The 6477-nt window shown below is 38.4% G+C and overlaps 1 pseudogene; it reads left to right on the top strand.

The window, feature by feature from the left end:
• Positions 1-1014: 1014 nt before the first annotated feature.
• LOC143686644 (low-density lipoprotein receptor-related protein 12-like) lies at positions 1015-5642 on the top strand (annotated as a pseudogene).
• Positions 5643-6477: the final 835 nt, after the last annotated feature.

Here is a 6477-nt window from a genome sequence, read left to right as displayed (position 1 = left end):
ATTTTCCATATCATTTATTTCAAAACACATTCCTATTTGCATTGTGATTGCTTCTTTAAACCCAGGGTTATTTGGATATATATTGCTTAGTTTTCAAGCTTTGGGGTATTTTCTAGTCATCATTTTGTTACTGATTTTCATTGAATTTCACAATGGTTAAAGAATATATTCTGTTTTCAAAACCTTTGTATTTGTTGAGACTTGCTTTGTAACCCAGCCTATAGTCAATTCCATAAATCTTCCCTGTGCACATCAAGCAAATGTATGTTCTATCCTTATTGGGTACAGACACGACAGCCAGATAAATGTTGTCCATGGTGTTGTTCTAATTAATGACATTGTCAGAAAAACAGACGCTGCGTGAATTTGTCATGAGAATTACAGTATTTCACTATGAGGAAATCTAAAGGCTAAAGGGAAATGATTCTAAAGCAGACACAGATCTCCAAGGAGAGAAATGCACCATAAATGATCAAGAACAAGGCAAGGATGTCCACTATCTCTCATTCTTTTTTTAATTGTTCCCTAGATCCTTGTCAATTGCAATATGACAAGAAAAAAGAAATAAAGGCATAGGGGTTAGAAAGACAGAATTTAATGTGTCATTGTTCACAGACAGCATAATTATATACCTGGAAAACACAACGAAATCTACAAAAACTACTAGAAACTAATAAGTGAATTTCTCAAGATCACAAGAATTAGCTAATATAGAAAATTAATTCAATTTGTATACACTAACAACAAACAATTGGAAAATTAAATTTTAAAATGCTATTTACTGTATCATCAAAAATGCAAAAGTGCTTAAGAATAAATCTTAAACAACAAAGGATGAGTAAGGCCTCTACCTGAAAACTACAGAGCATACCTAAATGAAAATAAAGAACTAAAAAGATGGAGAGATATATACCACATTCATGGAGTAAAAGATTCAATATTGTCAAGATCTTGAGTTGAGTCCATTTGAGTCAATGCTGTCATGCCACAGGGGTTGGAACCCACAAGTAGCTCATGGCAGGAAGGAGGGAGGTAGGGAGGTAGATGGAGTGGTTGTCTCTGCTGCAGCCTCAGAGTTCCTTTCCTCTCTCCCTCTCACCCTCTCTCCTTCCCTGTCTCTATCTGCCTTGGTAATTGCCCTTGTAGGCACATAAAAGATCTGTGCTGGTATTGCTTTGTCTTACCTGGATATATGGACATGGTGTTCTTATGGAACATTCTGACAAGGTAGATATTTCAGGAGTATCAGCTGGTGATGGGAGTGCTCCTTCAACAAAATGATTCCTTCAGTCAATGAAGATTTAGAATTTAGGAGAAAGAGAAGAATTGGTAAAACACACCTAGTTTAGTTCTGATCATTTTGAATTCAAGGTTGGAATGTCCAGTGGACATTTTTTAAAAATATTTTTATGGATAAAACAACATACAAACACAAATATTCTTAACAAACAAACATTGCGTGCATGGTGTACAATCAATAGCTCACAATATCATCACATGGTTGTATATTCCTCACTATGACCATTTTTTAGAACATTTGCGTCACCCCAGAAAAAAGAAATTAAAAAGAAAAGAAAAAACTCATACATACCATACCCCTTACCCCTCCCTCTCATTGACTACTAGTATTTCCATCTGTCCAATATATTTTAACCTTTTTCCCCTATTATTTGTTTATTTTTTAATCCATATTTTTTACTCATCTGTCCATACCCTAGATAAAGGAAGCTTCAGAAACAACGTTTTCACAATTCCTCAGTCACGCTGTAGACGTTTTATCTTCATACAATCATCTTCAAGAAACAAGGCTACTGGAACACAGCTCTATAGTTTCAGGTACTTCCCTCTAACCACTAAAATACATCATAAAATAAAAAGGGATAGCTATGAAATGCATAAAAATAACCACCAGGATAACCTCTCAACTTTGAAATCTCTCAGCCACTGACACTTTATTTTTTATCATTTCTCTCTTTTTCCTTTTGATCAAGAAGGTTTTCTCAGTCCCTTAATGCTAAGTCCCAGTTCATCTGGGATTTCTGTTCCAAGTTGCCAGGGAGGTTTACACCCCTGGGAATCATGGCCTATGTGTGTTGGGGGGGGGGACAGTGGGTTTACTTGCCACTTGCCATGTTGGCTTAGAGAGAGAGGCCACATCTGAGCAGCAAAAGAGGTTCTCTGGGGGTGGCTCTTAGGCCTAATTTTAAGTAGGCTTGACCTATCCTTTTTTGGAATAAGTTTCATAGGGGTGAACCCCAAGAGCAGGGGCTTGACCTATTGATTTGGTTGTCCCCACTGCTTGCAAGAATATCAGAAAGTCTCCAAACGGGGGAGTTGAATATTTCCCCCTGTCTCCCCATCCCCCCTAGGGGACCTTGCAAATACTTTTTCATTCACTGTCCAAATCACTCTGGGATTTATTGAGGCATCATACTAACCTGGACAAACCAACAAAATCTCATGCCCTATTCAAGATTCCCTGTTCCAGCGGACATTTGCTTCTGCAAAATCGGTGACTCAGAGATTTTAAACCCATGTTCATAGTTGAAACCATAGGAATGAATGAGATCTTCCATAGGGAGGAAGAGGAGCAGAAAACTTGGCATGGAATGTAAGTATCAAGATATTAGGATCTGGCTGAGGAAGGAGGATTTAGTCCTAGAGAACTAATACAGAACAGTCGAAGTTAGAAAGAAAACCAAAAGAAGCAATGCCTGCAAAAACAAGGTAGCACAGTTTCAGAAAGAATAGAAATGCAATGTCAAGTGCTCCAGAAAGATCAAGTATCATGGGGAATAAAGATTTGGCAGTGAGGTCAGTGCTGTTTGCCAGCTAGCATGGTTTCTATGGAGTTAAGCTTATGGAGAGACTCCAAAACTAATCTGACCACCAAGTGGTATAATCACAAGTCCAGGCTTTCCTTCTAAATATCCTACAAAAATCAGCTATCGCTGGTCTTTTAGTTTCCTAGGCTATTCAAGCAAATACCACTAAATGGGTTGACGTAAGCAATGGGAATTTATTAGCTTACAGTTTGAGGCTAAAAGAAAGTCCAAATCAATATGTCCTGAAGGCAATGCTTTTTCCCTGAATACTGTGTTCTGGAGCTGGCTGCCACCAATCCTTGGTCCCATCACTCAACAAGGCACATGACGACGACTTCTGGTCTCTTCCTTCTCTTCTGGGTTCTGTTGATTTCAGCTTCTGGTTACTTCCTCTGTAGATTTTTTCCCCTCTTTGTCTGAATTTCATTCTCATATAAAGGACTCCAGTAATAGGATTAAGACCCACCTGATTGAGGTGGGCCACACCTTAACCAGTGCAACTTCATCAAGGTCCTGCTGACAGTGTGTTCGCACCCACAGGAATGGATTAAGTTTAAGAACATGGTTTTCTGGGTATATAGAGCTTCAAACCACCATAGCTGGTTCATAAGACAAACTCAAAGGAAATCATCACTATAAGTTTTCTGGATTTTGATATTCAAAGGTTCAGAAGATGTAGTTTAGTCTGACTGATAATAGAAACACACATGCAAGACTACCCAACATTATAGAGCATGTCATTCCACAATTCCACCGCCACCTATCCATTCACAAGATCAGCTCTGGATTTCATTAGTGGGAGTGTCTGTAGAAAGGGGTTCAGACTGGCATATTGTTCAGGTAAATCTCAGTAACCAAATTGCGCCTGTGAGCAGTTTCACTGTGGAAAGTGTATATCAGAAACCTGGAGATGTAATAACATGAATGAATGTTGAGATAGCTCCAATGAAGAAATCCTTGCCAAAGAAGCAAATCCTCCAACAGCTGCTTCTTTTTAATCTTGGGCTTACAACCGGTTCCAGTGTTTTTCTCAGTTTGCCAAAGTTTGCCAAAGTTTACCCTCGCCTCCCCAAATCTTTAAAATGTGATAGAAACATTGCCTCAAACTAGAAGTTGAGATGGACTGTGATGTGCCAACTTGTAGACAGGAGTTAACGTCTTTATATGGTACTCTTAATTCTCTCAATTATCTAGGCTTTGGTCCCCCTACAAGCAATCGTAAATTGTTGGTAGACACTGGTGATCATTTAGTATTTCACTGACTTTAAACTTGATAGTTCTGGCTCTGGTGATTTTGTCAAAACATATCATGTGAATTAGAGGAGAATCCACCTAAGCTTTTGTGTGTATTAACTTTTTTGATTCTAATGTACCTCTTACATTTGATTCTTCTTCTACATAGATAAGGATACATTTTTGTGCCAATAAAGTGAACATCGAAAGTGGATGGCTTCTGTATGCTGCGGAAAATACTCTGGGGGGATGGTAATGGGTTGTGGTACTGAGTGACTGAGTGGCAGCCTTACGATGAGTATTGCCCAAATAGAAGAGATGAAGTAGATTGTAGCATCTGCTAAAAAAAAGAATCTCCATGTTCCCAAAATAGTGTTTTTACCTTCGTTCTGATCACTGAAACTAACAGAATCATTGTCCAAATGGCTCAGAATTTTTTTTTTAAGTTTTTTTTTTAACTGCTCTGTTTTTTTTGCCATCCGGAACACTTTCATTGTAAAGAACAATTGCTGTGTGTTTGAAAGCTGGGTGTGTGGTTCTCAAGATGACTGGTTGTCTAGTGACTGTGCCTACCAAAGTCCTAACAGCAGCCATCGGGGAAGCTTTATCTGCAGCCTATTAGGCATCATTTTATTGGGAGGTACTTGTCAGCTTTACTCTGAGAATGGTCAGATAAAGATTGGTTGAAACATGGTGGTTAAAAGTGGAAACAATTTTTAGGAAGAAGAGTTTCTCGGTCTTGTAGACAAAAACCCACAAGTTGAAATTTTTCCTGTTTATTTACCCAATCGGGTATTTTGGAAAACCTGAGCTTAGCAATATCATATCAGCTTGGATTTACTTCTGCCAGACTTCATATAACAGGCAGATCCAGCAGCATTTGGAATCATATTCTTGATTTTATAAGATCACATTATTCAGGGCCATTGGCTTTGGTTCCAGCAGATGGAGATGAGGCTGCCCCTCGACAGAGTACCAGCAGAGAACCTGGAAGAAATAATACTCCCAGAAGTTTGGTTTCCTGTGGAGTCTGATGGCATGGACACAGAAAATGAAGGAAGAGATAGAGCAGGAGCAACTGACGGGGTTGTGGCCCCTTCGCCTCCACAAGGCCCTCCTTCGACAGCGGGAGCAGCAAGAGTGGAAGCCTAGCCCTGGTAAGGGAGAATACCCGAGGTGGTGGTGGGAGGGTATGACACGTGTGGAAGCCCCAAGCGTGAGCCCTGCAGGTTACCAACTCACACGGGCACCAAGTTGCATGACTCAAGGGGCAACGTTGGGTACAATTTGCACTAGGGCGATCAAACTCTGACTCAGAACTAGCATCCTTTGAAACATCATGGGATAAATGGAAGAGAAGATGATGGTGTTGAAATGCTAGTTTCTGGTGGAGTTCCAGACTTGATGTGAATGACTGTTCCAGAAGACTCTTCTCCGTCTTGCCTCAGATCAAGGACAAGGGTTTAGACAACCACTTAGTGCTGGAAACTCTGGAGTAAGTCCCGATAATTGAGATGGTCCCTGTGGCTCTGTCATGTCCACACTGCCCAAATACTGGACACTTGCTTAAAAATAACACTATAGATAAGGGAACTTTTATACGAGTTGGAGTAATATCCATTCATTGTTTTTAGACAATGAAAACTGGTTTTAATTTAAAAAGAAAAAGATGCAGGTGTTTTTTACTCTGTGTTAACCTGTGGGGTTAAATTAAACTTTTAGAGTTTATCACTTTAGCAGCTACAGATGAATTATGTTTTCATATTCAATAATGTTCTTCTGCTAGTTTGTAATTGTTTATCCTGGCAATGTATTTCATTGTGGAAATATGGCTGCTGAAACTCGTCTGACTGCCAATTTATCCACTCTCTGTTAAAAGGTCTGTCGCTACAAAATAATATCTTCTTTTAATTGAACACTTAATGCTTTTGCCAACACATTTTGTAATAATAAACCAATTTTTTTTAAAAACCACAAATACTTATACTCGCCTGTAGTTTTATTTGTATATTTTCTAAATATTACTGAATTTCATCATAATATGAGCTTAACAAAGGGAGAAAAAACTTTCTCTAAGTATTTAACATACAGTGGCATGAAATTTCACTATACAAATTTCATGATAAGTTAATGACAAAACAAAACTTTTATAAATTTTCTAAGGTTAAACTTTAATACTTTAATATAGAACAAGCCTAAATGGTAAATTCCCATCATTTCTTTTGTTATCTCTACTTAGGGACAGAATTAAGTGGATGAAAATATTCTACTATGCATTAAATCTCAAAGTTTATCAAATATGTATAAAAGTTGTACAGAATAAGATAAACTCCAACTGTTAATGGCTTCCCTGACAAAGGGTTATGCATGCAATGGACCCCAGGAATCTTGAACTAAAATCTTATCAATGTCCCAGATG

Source organism: Tamandua tetradactyla, chromosome 6, assembly GCF_023851605.1.
Source record: "Tamandua tetradactyla isolate mTamTet1 chromosome 6, mTamTet1.pri, whole genome shotgun sequence".
Classification (NCBI taxonomy): domain Eukaryota; kingdom Metazoa; phylum Chordata; class Mammalia; order Pilosa; family Myrmecophagidae; genus Tamandua; species Tamandua tetradactyla.
This window is presented reverse-complemented; position numbering and strand designations above follow the sequence as displayed.